Below are 17516 nucleotides of genomic sequence, written 5' to 3'. Positions count from 1 at the left end.
ATTTCCTCACCTTGCTTTTCTCCCTAGCACTCAATACCATCTAACGTTTCACATGTTTTTCTTATTTGTTTTATTTGTTGTCTGTTTTTCTAGTACAATGGAAGGTGTGGGGCAGGGGAAGAGGACTTTTTATCTGCTCCTTACTGCTGAAATTGAGTTTGGTCTAGAAAATAACTTTTTTCATCATAGGAATGGTTGCTTAACTCCTCCAACTTCACATCGATAGAAAAATCAAAAATAAGAACAGCAATCAATAGCAAACAGCAGGACAAAATAAAAGGGACATAATGAATCATTTGGTTAAAAAATGAGCATTTTTACTCATATTTTTGAGTGTTTGTATATACTTTCTTATACAGGAGCTCGTTTTAATTGTATAGCAACAACTTTTTTTTTTTTTTTTTTGAGATGGAGTTTCCCTCTTGTTACCCAGGCTGGAGTGCAATGGTGCAATCTCGGCTCGCTGCAACCTCCGCCTCCTGGTTTCAGGCAATTCTCCTGCCTCAACCTCCCGAGTAGCTGGGATTACAGGCACGTGCCACCATGCCCAGCTAATTTTTTGTATTTTTAGTAGAGACGGAGTTTCACCATGTTGACCAGGTTGGTCTCGATCTCTTGACCTCGTGATCCACCGGCCTCGGCCTCCCAAAGTGCTGGGATTACAGGCTTGAGCCACCGCGCCCGGCCAACAACTTAAAAAAAAAAAATCAGTTATCCCATGTTTATTGGTAAGGACACTGAGAAATAGGCATTCAGTCCACTTGTAGGCAGCATGTAGCTGGCAAAGTCAAGACCATTATGCAACATCGTTAGTGTGAAAACAGGTTAATTCAACATTTCAAAAGTGAAATTTCCTTCTTATATGTGGAGAAGAAATGGGTAACTGAAGGAAACATACTGTTGTTACCTTTGGGCAGCTGGTGTTAAAAGAACAGCAAATGGCTCTTTCTGATTTCTTCGTTAGAGATGTGCACTTCTGATCAGACATTGGCCTTCCTTTGATATGTAAACATCAGGTTCTTGAATAACATTGTTTCATTGAAGATCGTGTTCTTACAACATTGACTAGAAAGCAATTCCTGGTCCGAGTCACTGTCTGTGGAGTTTGCATGGCTTCCCCGTGGCTCTGTAGGTTTCTCCAGGGACTCCAGTTTCCACCCACCTTGCAAAGCTGTGCATGTGAGGTGAACCATCATGTCTGCGTGGTCCCAGTGTGAATGCGGGTGTGTGGGGGTGCACCCACGGGGGGGTGGCATCCTGTCCGGGGTCAGGTCCCTCCTTGCACCCTGAGCTGCTGCGACACAATCTGGCAGACTCAATTATTCCTGATAATGGAAGAACTGGGTAAATAGCTAACTTACCTGTTCTTATTAATGTTCCTTAAATCTCTGGATAGCTCACATCTATTTCAATGCTTAATAGTTAAAAGCATTTGGGGCTTTTATTTAGAAGTTTGGTAATGTTTTTATGGCCAGAAATATGCTCTAGGAACTTAACTCTTGTTTATATCAAAGAACCTATGTTAAAACTGGTTTGGTTATATGTTGTCTCACTTAAAGTGGCAGTTTCTAAGAATCTGTCGATGTTAAGTGAGGACTTACCATATCTGGAAGCTATCGCTTGCTCAAATTTTCATCTCTCTTTCAAAATAAAATAGCCTAAGTGGGTATTCCTGTCAAAGTTTACCAGCACATCAGAAAATCTTATTGTCCCCTACAAGTTCTGAAAATGTTTCTACTTATGGAAATTCTTAATGGGATTCTGGCTTAAAAAGGCCCAGTTATGATGATGCACCAGCTCCATTATGTATAGTACCTACAAGATATTGGAAGACAGAGACCACAAATTCTAATTCGATGCTTCTCAGTCATATTTAAGTTACAGTCAAGAAATATATAGGTTGTATTTTTTATGATAAATGTTACTTCTCCAACAGTCATTTAAAACTAGGGAAGGAGGAAAGGAAGGAAGGAAGGAAGGAAGGAAGGAGGGTAAGAAGGAAGAAGGGGTAGGAAGGAAGGGAGGGGAGGGGAGGGGAGGCAAAAGTGGTGCCTACAGTTTTGACTTTTTAAAAATCTTGAGAATTTACTGATCCTGCTACTCTGACTGGCAAGTTGAGAAACAGTGTCAGGACTTTATAGCCCATACATGACAAAACATCACTAAATCAGACTAATTGAGGACAGAGAAAGTTAGAATCATCACAGAGGAAAATTACAGCATATAAAGAAATGCAGCCTTTTAATATTTTTGCTTATACTGTATCTCCAATTAAATGGTAACTAAGTGTTACAAAGTATAGGTCCTGAAGGGTGGGCCTCCTTTTAATGAGTAGTTAAGAGTCATTTTAATCAGCAGGTTGTTTGTAAACATATGAACAAGTATAAATTATTTTCAGTGGGTTAAATATTTTTGCTGAATTATTTCCCCCTGAATTTCTGCTTGGTAAGCTTTTTGCCATAGCCTAGCCCAACTAAACTGCAGCCTGGTCTAGGTTACATAAGGACACGGGGTTTCAGCTTGAACCCTAGCCTTTTACATTTGCTAAGGCCCACACTTCCAGGCTTGTAGGGAGAATGTCAGGCTGGCTTCCCCTTGTTGTCAGCCTAATGCAGTCACATTCCACCTTCTTGTGAGTTCTTGTTGCTCGTGGGAAATGCCAATGTCCTATTTTTAGAAGAACAGCCCTCAAACTGGTACCCTTTGAAAGGACTTTGAAATGCAGGAACTCTTATTCTCGGGTTCATAGTTTGCAATTTCATAGTCACACATCTACAATACTGTCTCCTAGGGAAGCCTTCCTCAAGTCTCAGTTACACTCCCCTTTTCTGCTCCTCTCTCCTCCTACCTGTGCCCTTAGCCCTTGCTCTCTTCTTTTATTTTGTGTCCTTCTCTGGACTGTAGGTTCTTTGAATACTGAGACCTTCCAGTTATTCTTTCTTCTATCCCAAACACCTGGCATAGGGAGTGGCATCCTATTTAAGCAAACTGCTGGGACCCACTGGATACAGCAGCTTGTCTCTTTCCAGAAGCTGAAGCTGACAACTATCTAGATCCCCTTTGGCCACATAAAGATGGAGGCTAGTCCTGAGGCAGTGTTGCGGGTGGGTGGCCAGGGTGGAGTGGGGAGAATCCATGCTCAGGATTCAGCTCCTGGAGGAACGGGGCGCTGTCTGGAGCATCTCTTTCATGGGAAAGTTTGCTGATCCTGTCTTCCATTGCCCCTTCTTACCGTCCCCTTCATCTGTCCTCAACTACATTTCTTCCCTCTTAACCAACCTGAAAAGAGAGGTTTAACTTAATAATAGTCTCTTCAGAGTGTTTAAAAATGATGGGCAAACTTAAATGTGAAACTATAAAACGTCTAGAAAAGTCATAAGAGAGAGGACTTAGGACTGGGTGAAGACCTGTTAGACTTGATGCCAGAAACAAGATCCATAAGAGGAAAAAAACTGATAAATTAGAACACGTCACAATCAGCCTTTGCTCCAGGAAAGAGCCGGCTGAAAGGATGAAAAAACAAACTCCAGACAGGGAGAAAATACTGCATTTGCAAACCACATAGTCAACAAAGTCCTTGTACATAGGTATATAAAGATCTCTCAAGTCTCAATAGTTAAAAACATCTGATTAGAAACTGGACAAAAGGCACACACAGCTCATCAAAGGGGACATAGAGGTGGCAAGTAAGCCCATGAAAAGCTGTACAACATCATTAGAGACTGAAGAAAGGCAAATTATTAATAAAACCATAAAGTATCATTACATACCTATCAGAATGGCTAGAGTGAAAACATCATATGTTGACAAGGATGCAAAGAAACTGGATCACTCCTACAATGGTAGTAAGAATGTAAAACCAGACAGCCACACTGGAAAACAGTTTGCTAGTTCCTTTCAAAACTAAAAATGGGGCCAGGCGAGGTGGCTCATGCCTGTAATCCCAGCACTTTGGGAGGCCGAGGCGGGCAGATCACGAAGTCGAGAGGTCAAGACCATCCTGGCCAACATGGTGAAATCACATCTCTACTAAAATACAAAAATTAGCTGGGCGTGGTGGCATGTGCCAGTAGTCCCAGCTACTCAGGAGGCTGAGGCAGGAGAATCACTTGAATCCGGGAGGTGGAGGTTGCAGTGAGCTGAAATCACGACACTGCACTCTAGTCTGGTGACAGAACAAGACTCCATCTCAAAAAAAAAAAAAAAAACACTAAAAATGGATTTACCATACAACTTATCATTTCAATTCTTAAGCATTTATTCCAGAGAAATGAAGAGTTATTTTCACATAACAGTTTAATGGTTTGTGTATAATTTTTTTTGTTATTTTATTTATTTTTATTTTTAGACACAAGGTCTCTCTCTGTCACTGAAGCTGCATACTACCACACCCTGCTAATTTGGTTTTTGTTGTTTGTTTGTTTTTGTTTTTGTTTTTTGAGATGGAGTCTCACTCTGTCACCAGGCTAGAGTGCAGTGGCACAATCACAGCTCACTGCAGCCTCAACCTCCTGGGGTCAGGGGATCCTCCCACCTAAGCCTGCCAGTAGCTGGGACTACAGGCAATTTTGTGCTATTTTAGGCACCAGTTCCTTGCTGCATTCAGGATATCAGAGAAATGAATTTGGCTTTGTCAGAATGTTTCCAAACAGTCCAGAGACAGGAAGCCCCACCCTTTGAAAACACACTCTCGCAACCATATACTTAAGCTGAGCTGGGATTTTGTATGTTTTTCAATGTGCCCAGCTTTTATAAAACTTTGATTTTTATATAATGTGCACTCTTTTATGGAAATATTAATCACATTTAAAATTACACACATTTAAAATTAGAGCTTTTCATAGAAACACAGTATTAATATATGGTTTTATAGTAACCATTATAAGACCTACAAATAACCACATCCCACACTGGCCTCATAGTCAGGAATGAAAAAGATCAGCTTTTAACTTAGATCACTGAAAGGTATAGCTATAAAGGATCGTGGAATTCATCCAGCCCACTTCTCCTGGTCCCAGACAAGCCCCTCTCATCACCCCTCCCCCATTCTGCAGATGAGGAAACTTCATTCCAAAAGACCTTTTCCAGATTATTTCCATTAGGTTCTTTCTGATGCCTTCACCATATGTGTCCACAGTTTGTTAAGAGAACATTATTTTATTATTAGGTAGAATGACAATGAATCTATTGGCTTTTCCTCAGCTCTCTGTGTTGCCTTTTCAGAAAGACAAAACAGGACAAAACAGGAGCGAGAGAGCAGAAGTGCTCCCCAAAGTGCGGAGTCCTGTGGGACCCTGGTTTCTGCTGGGTTTTGCTGCACTTGAAGCTCAGCCAGGAGTTTTCATCTGTCCCCTTCAAGTCTCCCACCAGTTTTTCTTAGCTTTTAAAGTCCATTCTTTCCGTTCACCATATTTAATTATCTTTTTGTGTCATTAACCTTACTGAATAATGTTAACTTTAAAGCCGCAGTTCAAAAAGGTATTTGACACATTTACTGAATAGTAGTTTGCTTCTGCAAAATAGTATAAAACAGCCTCATGCTGGGCACAGTGGCTCACACCTGTAATCCCAGCACTTTGGGAGGCCAAGGCAGGTGAATCACCTGATGTTGGGAGTTTGAGACCAGCCTGACCAACATGGAGAAACCCTGTCTCTACTAAAACTACAAAAATTAGCCGGGCATGGTGGCATGTACCTGTAATCCCAGCTACTTGGGAGGCTGAGGCAGGAGAATCGCTTAAACTCGGGAGGTGGAGGTTGTGGTGAGCCAAGATCACACCACTGTACTTCAGCCTGGGCAACAACAGTGAAACTCCGTCTAAACAACAACAATAATAATAATTTCCATGTAGGCCAGGTGCAGTGGTTCATGCTGTAATCCTAGCACTTCAGGAAGCCAAGGCAGGCAGATCACTTGAGGTCAGGAGTTCAAGACTAGCCTGGCCAACATGGCCAAATCCCATCTCTACTGAAAATACAAATATTAGCCAGGTGTGTGCACCTGTAATTCCAGCTACTTGGGAGGCTGAGACACAAGAATTGCTTGAACCCGGGAGGCAGAGGTTGCAGTGAGCTGAGAGTGCACCACTGCACTCCAGCCTGGGTGACAGAGCGAGACTCTGTCTCAAGACCACAAAAAATTTTCCAAGTAAATAGCTACTATGATGGATAACTATTTAACAATCTTGAATTCTTCTTTTACAAGTACAATATTTTGTTAATGATACAAAGATTGACTATATGGCCTTTATATTATTATAAATTATGTTATTCTGCTAAATTGATCAGATTAACTTGAGCTTTTTGAGATGAAAATGTTTTGATATTTTCTTTTAGTAAAAAATACCTCTGCTAGAAGACACACGTGTACCTCCATGGCTTCTCTATAGAATTTTTGTGTGGCACTCTAAATATTCCCTCGTTAATGCTTATACCTGGGTCCAACATTTGCAAGCAAAAACCGTTGATAAGGAGGAAACATGATTTGTTCTCAGAATACACAGAGTGGAACCTGCTTTGCTGGAAAGTGTGCCAGCCAAGTTCATGGGTGCTAGGGTGGCCCAGTGTGGCTCTTAGAGGAGGAAAGGCTAGGCGGCCTCTCATGGGGATGTGTGCTCTCTCCACGCACTGGCCACTTGGGTTACAGAATTGTGTCAGGGGAGAAAGACTGGGCTGTCTGCCAGCAGTCTCAAAGACTGTTTCTCTAGTGTCTGGTCATAGTTGACAAGAGGCAGAGCCAGACCTTTTCGGTCTTCCATGGAAAAAAGAGTTCTACACAGTTTATCTTCCCATACCAGCTTCTATCAGTGGAATAACTACTTGGTTTCAGAGCACTTCAGATATACAAAAGGAAGTTGACTACCTAAGCCTTCCATTGCCTTTGGACAGTTTCCACATATACCATTTTCTAGTGACATGGAATTCCCATTCAGGCACCCTTACTGAGTACATGCCATGTCCCTCACAGTGCTAAGAAGACAGTCTTCTGCATATGTGTATAGTACTTCAATAGGTTTATCCTATGTATCAGTCAGTCATTGCCATGAATCGAGCCATCTCAGTATTTAGCTTATTAACAAACAATCATGATTCTGTGGGTCGCCAAATCTGGCTCAGACAGCTAGACTTGCCTGGGCTTACTCTGCAGCTGCAGTCAGTCTGTGGCTTGACTGGGGCTGTGTGGTCTAGAATTCCCTCACTCATAAGTCTACAGGTTGGTGGAACCTCAGCCAGGGTCTCTCATTTCCTTTCCACGCGACCTCTCCAGCAGGCTAGTCTGGGCTTCTCCTCTGTAGTCACAGGGCTGTCAGCAGCATGGGAGGGTAAGCCCCAATGCTCTAGTGCTTTTCAAGACTCTGCTTGTGTCATGTTTACCCTTTAACTAAAGCAGTTCTCACTGCTGACCAGATTCAAGGGATGGAAGGAAGGACTCCATCTCCTGATGAGAAGAGCCACAGTGGCACATCCAAACAGGGACAGGAATAATTTATGACAATTATTTACAATCTACTTATTTTAGCTGACAGAAATATTTCAATTTTCATATCATTGTTGATTTGCATGATAAAAAACTCACATGTACACCAACATTTAAATATACCCCAAAGAAAGATGAAAAATACAATAAACCCTCCATGTGCTTATTGCCTGATTCACCAATTTTCAATATTTTGCTACATTTGCCTCCTCTATTTTATATTTTTCTCTTTGTCAAAGTATTTAAAAGCAAATTCCAAACATGTCATTTCAACTCTAAATATCTCAGTATGTGTCTCCTAAAAAGGGGTCCCTTCCTTATGTAGCCATGATGCCATTGTCACATCTAGGTACCATCTAACACTCAGTCCATAATCAGATTTCCCCAGTTGTCTTTAAAGTGTCATTTTACAATGAGTAGATTTTTGTTGTTGTTGTTGAGGTGGAGTTTCACTCTTGCTGCCAGGCTGGAGCGCAGTGGTGCGATCTTGGCTCACAGCAACCTCTGCCTCCCAGGTTCAAGCAATTCTCCTACCTCAGCCTACCGAGTAGCTGGGATTACAGGTGTGCACCACCACGCCCAACTAATTTTTTGTATTTTTAGTAGAGATGGGGTATTTCCATGTTGGTCAGGCTGGTCTGGAACTCCCAACCTCAGCTGATCCACCCACCTCAGCCTCCCAAAGTGCTGGGATTACAGGTGTGAGCCACTGCGCCTGGCCTACAGTGAGTAGATATGAAAAGAAATCCACATTAAATCCACAGCAGTCCCGTTTTTCTTTTCTTTTTTTTAAATTACATTGTTTTAAAAATGGGTTTTTTTTTCCTATGTAGAACTTCCCGTATTTGTCTGTTAAGCTTGCCTTTGGAGTCATGTAACTTGCACCTTCATTTCTTCTGTGTTTGCTTATGCACATTAGCCCAGTAGACTGGATTTCATTCATGTTTCATTTTTTGGCAGGACTCCTTCATAGATAGTACTGTATGCTTCTAACTGCCTCACATGGGAGGCATCGATGTTTGCCTGTCTTGCTTTTAGTGATGCTAAGATTGATCCTTTGATCCTTTGATGATCACTGCCTGCATCAATTATTTCATTAAGTGGTACAGGATGATGGTTTTCTATAATTCCTTTCAGATTTATTAAGAAAAACTTTCCTTCAGCCATTAGAGTTATTTGGCTACCAGAACTAAAGTTCATACAAAATATATTCTCCCCTATTAATTGACAGCTTACAGAGTAAGGACTTGGTTCCCAAGTTTTATCCAGGGGTGATCTGTAGGTTGTTGTTTGTTTTGGGGGCTCTTGCTTTCCTGCTCTTTTTTGTTATTATGAATTAATGGGTTTTAGATATTCAGGGTTGCAGTCAGGTGCCTTCTTTTTCTTTTCTTCCTTTTTTTCTTTTTTTTGCAGGATCAAATTGTATCATCTTTGGCCAGTAAGAACTACTTATTGTTGGCATCTGTATCCTTTGGACTCATTTGAGAACTTTGAGAACTTTCTTGCTTTCTGGACCAGAATGTCCCAAGATTATCAGCTGTTCCTAGCTGGAGATTACAATATGGGCATTAGGAGTGCTCCTTGCCACTGAGTTTCCATTACTACCAGTCGTTTTCAATGTCCAGAACTAGGAATTATATTAAAAAAAAAAAAAAGTTACGCCGGGCATGGTGGCTCACGCCTGTAATCCAAGCACTTTGGAGGCCAAAGCGGGCAGATCACCTGAGGTCGGGAGTTCAAGACCAGCCTGACCAACATGGCAAAACATCATCTTAAAAAAAAAAAAAGTTATACTGAATTTTTCAACTTCAACTAGAATTGCAAAATTTTTACTTAGCTTTTTAAATTTTATATTTGTTTCTCTTTTCTCTTAAACAAAAAATCTTGGTTTTTAACGACATTAACATATATTAATATATATTAGTGTAATCATGTAATATTAGCATTATTATACACTAATATATAATAATGTTAATATTACTTTAAAATTCTTTTTTTTTTTTTTGAGACGGAGTTTCGTTCTTGTTACCCAGGCTGGAGTGCAATGGCGCGATCTCGGCTAACCGCAACCTCTGCCTCCTGGGTTCAGGCAATTCTCCTGCCTCAGCCTCCTGAGTAGCTGGGATTACAGGCACGCGCCACCGTGCCCAGCTAATTTTTTGTCTTTTTAGTAGAGACGGGGTTTCACCATGTTGACCAGGATGGTCTCGATCTCTTGACCTCGTGATCCACCCGCCTTGGCCTCCCAAAGTGCGGGGATTACAGGCGTGAGCCACCACACCCGGCCCTAAACTTCTTATATATTTATATGTAACTTTAAAACTGTTATGTGCATAGTATGGTAATATTCATATAATTGATGTGTGTTAATGCTAATATATGTAAAACATACTAATTATATTATATTATATATTAGACAATATATCATATATAATTATTATAGTTATCAAAAATAAATATTATTCTGCCTTATGTAATAACATATTAAATGACACACTAATGAATATGTAAGTTTTATATTAGTTAATATATACATACACATATATAGAGCAGTTTCAAAGTAATAATGCTAATATTACTACTAAAAGACTACTGAATTAAATTTAAGATTTTTTTACAGTGCTGCTTTCATTAGAATATGCTAGTGTCATTGGAAATAATTATTTTCTCTATGTAGTTAGGTCACTGATTTCTTGTATATAAATTTTCTTGCTTCAGTTTGTTTTCAGCTTTTAGAGACTGCTTTTTTCCTTTTTCATTTCATTGTATATTTTAAAAATGGAAGAGACTTTTGCGTCCAGAGCCAAAGTGGTTTATAGGGCATGTCTAGAAAAGCCTCATATCATTGCTACCCTCTGTCTCCTCTAAAAGTTCCCATTATTACTTATTCTTAGTTTTCCTTTCAGTGTTTCTTTTTACAGATGTGTATTTATCCTTCCTTAAAACTTATTTTAAAAATTAAAAATACACTTATCTCTTCTTAAATGCAGTTTTATAAAGTTCTGACTTTTCTGTATTGTACATTTATTTGTTTAAAAGACAAAAAAAAAACCTTATTATAAAGGTTTTATAACATACACATTGTAAAAAAATGCAAACATTATACTTCGGGGGAGTATTCTGCTTCTTTTAAGAAATGTATCTCTTTTTTTTATGCAATAAATTTGGCACTCCTTGCCATCTTGGGAGGACAGTCTCTAATCTAAAGAGATGTAAATTTCTTCTAATCTTCACTTAGTATTTGAGGCTCAGAAGATGTCTCACAGAAGTTCTTTGACAAAGATGAGCATGAGGAAAAAATTTCTTAAACTGAATCAGAAATGTGGAACTCCACGTGGACCCCTGTGTGACTGTGAATTTCCACTCTGCTTCCTCCAGGCACCCTCACACACCTAACCTTATGAAAATCCAGAGGCTCAAAAATAACATGTCCAAAGTAGTTTTCACAAGATTTGGCAAGTAGGAGACATTGGCAAAATTGGAAGCATATGAGATAAATTAAAGAGTTACAATAGGCAGAACTTGATGTAATTTAATTACGCTGCACCCATGTTAATCTTTTAGTTTTTAACAAATGTCCCATAGTTATGCAAGATATTAATATTAGGGGAAGTCAGGTGAAGGGTGTACAGGAACTCTCTGTACTATCTTTGCAACTTTTCTGTAAAGCTAAACTTATTCTGAAATAAAATGTACTGAACACACACACATAGAGCTGACCAAGAGCCAAGACTTGGAATTCTTGGGCCCAGCGTGGTAGCTCATGACTGTAATCCCAACACTTTGGGAGGCCAAGGTGGGCAGATCACTTGAGGTCAGGAGTTCAAGACCAGCCTGGCTAATGCGGAAACCCCGTCTCTACTAAAAATACAAAACAAAAGAAAACAAAACAAAACAACAAACTAGTCAGGCATTGTGGCAGGCAGCTGTAATCTCAGCTACTGGGAAGACTGAGGCAGGAGAATTGCTCGAACCCATCAGGCTAAGGCTGCAGTGAGCAGAGATCAAGCCACTGCACTCTAGCCTGGGCAACAGAGCAAGACTCATCTCAAAAAATAATAAAAAAAAAAGACTTAGAATTTATTCAGTTCAAAAGAATACATGTTAATAAATCACAAGAAATAACCTGATAGGGCAAAATGGGTAAGTGATGTAATAGGCAAGTGATGTAACATTGTTGTCTACCAGATGGGAGAAACTACAAAAGATTAACATTATCAAGTGTTCATATCGGGGAGGGGAGGAAACAAGATAAGTTGATCTGGTTTTCTTAGAGGGCAAGTTGGCAGTATCAGTTAAAAATTTTTTAAGTAAGCATATTCTTTAATCCAGATAATTCCTTCTTGGATATTTCTCCTAGAGAAATACTTACACATGTGTACAAAAAGATATATATACATATATAAGGATTTTTGTTGGGACCTTATAATAGAAATCATCTTACTTGGATAAACTATAATGCACTGATATTATGGAATTCTAAACAGCCATTTTTAAATGATGAAGCAGATTTTCATTATTTGATGTAATCTCAAAGATGAAATGTTACATTAAAAAGTTACAGAACAGCAAATACTCTCTATTACTAGTTTAAAACATACAAAACCTTGGCTTGGCGCAGTGGCTCACACCTGTAATCCCAGCATCTTGGGAGGCTGAGGCAGGCAGATCACGAGGTCAAGAGATCGAGATCATTGTGGCCAACATGGTGAAAAACCGTCTCTACTAAAAATACAAAACTTAGCTGGGCATGGTGTGCGCCTGTAGTCCCAGCTACTCCGGAGGCTGAGGCAGGAGAATCACTTGAACCTGGGAGGTGGAGGTTGCAGTGAGGAGATCGCACCACTGCACTCAAGCCTGGCGACAGAGCTAGACTCCTTCTCGAACAAACAAACAAAAAACCACACACTCACAAAACCATACATTCTTTTTTTTTTTTAAAGGCTAATCAACCATACATTCTTATATTCTCTCCTTCGCTCTCTCTCTCTCTACACACACACACACACACACAAACCATGTAAATATATGTACAGAAAGTGATCTGGAAATATACTCTCTAGTTAGGCTTAGGTCATAGTATTCCTGGGTAATTATAGGAATGGGAATGCAGTGGATGTTGTTCTGTTGGACTTTAAAAAATATATCAATTGCATCAATCTTTTACAGAAGGAATGTATGCCAGTATTACTTGTGAAATTAAAGTGGGGAGGGGGAAGAATGCCAAAAGACCTGGGCGTGCATTCACAACAGAAAGACCTAGTTGTGGCAGACAACTCTTGAGAAACTTGTCACAAATTGACAGAACAGTATCTGCAGGAAGAGGTGGACCCAGAGCTGCCTCTGTAATCTAGGGGTCCTTTGCTTCAAAGGTATGAAAAAAGTGTCATTAAAGGTACACATAAAGGTTTTTTTTTCTTCCAAGGTTTCCATCCTGACTTGTCATGTTTTTTATGCACTATTTCATGTTCAGAGCAAAGAAAAATGAAAAATGTTAATTTTTAGCATGAATTTTACTGTTTATATTGTGCAACACCAGTTTTAAATATAAATTTCAGAATATTTAACTCATGAGGAGTCACTGAAATTTCACAATTTATATTTTGTGGCTTGTCCCTGGAGGATGCCTCAAGCTGGCTGGAAGACACGGAACACAGTCAGACTCTGGAAGGTTGGAAGGAGGAAGAGAGGATCCCATCCCCAGGCAGGGAACCAGCCCAGGAACACTCTGGCCCTGGGGCCTTAGGGGATTGGGGGTGGGTAATCAGAGCAAGTATAGACCCTCCATAGGGCCCTGGGGTCCCACTGATGTGTGCTGGGCCTGATAGTTTGCTGTGATGACATTCATTCAAACCTCCTGACTTGAATGCCCTGCTGGGGACAGGGTCTGGGGACTTTGAGCCACGGGCCTATTGATCCAACCCACAGCAGATGGCAACCACTAAGGATCCTTAAACCTCCATGACTGGATCTGGGATCTGGGCTGGGCTAGACACTCACCCCCACGAAGACATGGCCTCCCACCGGCAGCCACCAGACAGAAAGTGATCCTGCTCGTCTGGGGCTTTTGTGTACTCAAGGCGCTGTGGGTATGCACACTCAAACCCCACCCCCTGTTTGGATTCCTTTTGGCTGAGGCAGTGGAGCAAGGAGGGAGACAACCAGCAGGGATATTGAGAGCTATGGGAGCAGGCAGCTCAGATACCCTCCTAGGAGGTGTCAGGACCCTCTAAGAGCAGAGGCCCCAGTCTCCCAGTGTGTGCCTCATTTTCCCATTGTCCTTCACTTACAAAACCAAAATCCAAAACAAAAGTCCTTAAGATTCAAGACAGCAACCACATTAAACCCCATCTGCAAGCCCTCTGCACTGGGGTCTTGTACACCTGCAGTAGTGCACACCTTGGTAAGCAGCCTGGGGAGCACTGACTGTGTTTAAGAGAAACACTAGAGGAAACTTGAAATCTCAGAGGTAGAATTCATTAGCTAATGACAGGATGAAGATGACAGAGAAAGAGGACACCACTGAAAGGGTCAGCCCCCCCAGATGGGATGGGCAACCCTTTGCGGGGGATGAAGAGGAAAAGCAGATGCCCAAGGGTAGGCTTGGGCAGTGTTCTGGCAGGAAGGAAAGGGAGTTTCTACTCCTTAATGTCTGTTTTCTCTGTGGATTATGAGAGGAGATGTTTTGCCTGGGCTGGGGAGGGAGTCTTAAAGGAATCATGGGAGAGCGTAGATCAGAGTGGAGGAGCTATGAAGAATGGAGGACAAACTGCTCAGAGATGAGCCAGAGGCCTGTGTGCCAGACTGCCTGGATTCCTTAGTCATGATTTATGGAGCAGCTGATCTGCCTGGTTGTACAATATTTGGGACCCTGAAAAAAAGAAAGCTCCACCTTGCCCCAATCAGTGGGAAGGGTGGCCCCAAAGGAGGAATTCTTTTGAGAAATAACTATGTATTTTGAAGTGAATTTAAAAAGACTTGTTTTTTGGTGTTTATGTGTTCTCTCTCTCTCTTTTTTTTTTTTTGGTTGAGACATAGTCTTACTCTGTTACCCAGGCTGGACTGCAGTGGCACAATTTCGGCTCACTGAAACCTCTGCCTCCCAGGTTCAGGCCATTCTCCTGTCTCAGCTTCCTGAGTAGCTGGGATTACAGGCGTGCGCCACCACACCCAGCTAATTTTTGTATTTTTAGTAGAGATGGGGTTTCATCATGTTGGTCAGGCTGGTCTTGCACTCCTGACCTTGTGATCCACCTGCCTTGGCCTCCCTAAGTGCTGCGATTACAGGCATAAGCCACTGCACCTGGCCTCTTAAAAAAAAAAAAATGAAATGGTGTTGATAGTAGCTTTCTTGTTGTATTTCTAAATTGTGGTAACATGTACATAATATAAAATTTGCCATTTTAATTATCTTTACATATACAGTCAATAATGTTTGTTTTAAAATGTTTATACTTTATAAGATTAAAAAGTTGGTACTCCTATGTTACACCTCTAATATGTTTTTAAAATTTTTACTAGTCTATGAAATTTAGAAACATTTTGAGCCTTAAAAGACATTTTCCCCCATTTAACATTGTTATATGACTTTGTTGGCAGAGGAAAATGCTGTAACAATTTGGAAAATGCTTAATGATATGGCATAGGAGTGAGATCAGGATTAATTTTTGTTGTTACAATGTCTTGATAAAGTGCTTCTCCTTCTAGTGTTTTGTATAGATTCTCTTCTGTGACATTATCGAGATTGCCTCGTGCTGTACTACCATGAATAAATACTTCCTCTTTGCATATCAAGCATAAACTCACGGTTCATATAAAAATAACATAAATATGCTTTCCTAAGGATCTTTTTTTGAATTAAAACCATAAATATACACATATATAAATTAGGTGTGTATACAGTTATTTGGTCAAGGCTGTTTTATTAAGTAGTTGTATCTAAAACGTATAAAGATTTTGCATACATTAATGCTTTTTTCATTCTGAGCCGCAGACACCAAAAATCCCACAGGAAGTTGTCTTTGTAAGTGTTGTGGTTTTTCAGTTTCCTGTTCAGTTGCAGAGATGATCAGAAATAAGATAAATCTGTAAAATCGGAAGAAATTCGTGGTTCAACATTATTGTAACTCTGAATGAGAATCCCTAATTAACTTGTATTTCTTCCCATATTGATCTAGAGGAGCTATGATGGCTTGCATGTGGAAGCATAAAAGTCAGAAAATACTTTTTTGGTGTTCCATGGGTAAACTCTTTAATTGTTAAAGGGGCGATTCTTCAGATTATGTTTTATGCTTTCCACTTATGAAAACATCTACCCAAAGAATAAACTGTAGGAATAGAGCTTTGTTCTTAATTGGCAACAGTGTTTTACCTTTATTTTTAAAATGATAAAACCTTCTCTTGGTTATTTAAAGAATATACTTTATGCTGTTTAGATATTAAAAATACCATTGAAAAATTTTAAAGCAATACTGTTACTCACTGAAATTATTAATATAACTATTAATATAATTTTTAAAGAATAGTATTCTCAAGATGAAATATTTTTGCTTGATTTCATTTCATAAACTGTGGCAAATCAGATATATATCTATTTGTAATTGGTGACAGTTACAATGTAGCATTTAAATTATACATTGGGCTACTTGTAAAAGTGACAAATGAGGAGAAGTGAAAAATGTCAGTGCATCTGTAGATACTGTCTCTAGAATTAGGTACTATTAAAGACACCACATCTAGTTCTAGGCAGGTTATGCCGCTGCACATCTTCTTAAATGGTGAAGATAATGTGAAAGGTCTTTCATCACCACCTTTTAAAATTAAAAAATACCTCCCAGGCCTTTTTAAATGGTGTTTGCACATGAGGAAATTTAATCAAAATGTCAATTTTTTTTGTTTGTTTTGAATGGGGTCTCACTGTTTCCCAGGCTGGTCTCAAATTCCTGGCCTCAAGGGATTCTCTGGCCTTGGCCTCCCAAAATGCTGGAATGATGATGATGATTTGAGACAGAGTTTTGCTCTTGCCCAGGCTGGAATGCAGTGGTGTGATCTTGCCTCACTGCAACCTCCACCTCTGAGGTTCAGGCGAGTCTCCTGCCTTAGTCTTCCAAATAGCTGGGATTACAGGCACCTGCTACCATTCCCGGCTACTTTTATATTTTTAGTAGAGACGGGGTTTTACCATGTTGGCCAGGCTGGTTTTGAACTCCTGACCTGAAGCAATCTGTCTGCCTTGGCCTCCCAAACTGCTAGGATTACAGGCGTGAGCTACCACACCTGGCCCCAGGTGCTGGGATTATAAGCGCAAGCTACTACACATAGCCAGAATTCTTAAAAGAATAAATAATACTTTGTCCAAAAGCAAAACAATTACAATTTGACTTTAAAACAAAAATGACTTCAACATTTTTATGAAGAAAAAAAGGAATGAGTTTGATTTGCAGAAGGCTCTTTTCTAGTTCAGAGAGCTTTGGGTTGCAAGATGTGTCGTACTTTACTTCGAAGCCCTAACTGATACACATATATCTTATACGGATATTTCGTTGTTAAATTTGTTCTTTTCATAGTTGAATTCTACAGAGAAAACCATAGTCTAAAACCCGACATTTATGCTTTCTCCCATTTCTCCTGTGCCCATTGTGGCACTATACCAGGTGTTATCATCGATGTTACTAAGAATTTCTGGCATTTTTGAAGACCTTTACATTTTACAAGTGTAGATTAGGGAGGCTAGGAATGGTTTCTTATCATGTTCCTTAGTGTTTAGCAAAGACGTCAACATTGTGGGAAGTTTGTTTAGTGGCTGATTAAACTGGACCATGGACTGCACCTGTTTATACCCTTTTCTGCCCAATTTTGAGTTAGAGGGACGGCGTTTAGAATGCAGGGCAGCTTGACCGGTTCAGTCAACAAGAATTTCAGCAATCTTGATGGCCAAAAATAAATTTTTCAGATTCCTGTCTAGATGGGCGGGAAAGAGACTTTGGATATACCTTGGGGCCTAATGTGGGGTGTGGGCCGAGATGTCACAGGTCTCTGG

General features: G+C 40.2%; 1 protein-coding gene across 12 annotated transcripts in view; it reads left to right on the top strand.

Annotated features, from left to right (window-relative positions):
* TJP1 (tight junction protein 1) overlaps positions 1 to 17516 on the top strand; it is a 256103-nt gene that overhangs the window by 122291 nt on the left and 116296 nt on the right. The gene's annotated exons all lie outside the window — the stretch shown is intronic.

This window comes from Callithrix jacchus, chromosome 6, assembly GCF_049354715.1.
Source record: "Callithrix jacchus isolate 240 chromosome 6, calJac240_pri, whole genome shotgun sequence".
Taxonomy (NCBI): Eukaryota; Metazoa; Chordata; class Mammalia; order Primates; family Cebidae; genus Callithrix; species Callithrix jacchus.
This window is presented reverse-complemented; position numbering and strand designations above follow the sequence as displayed.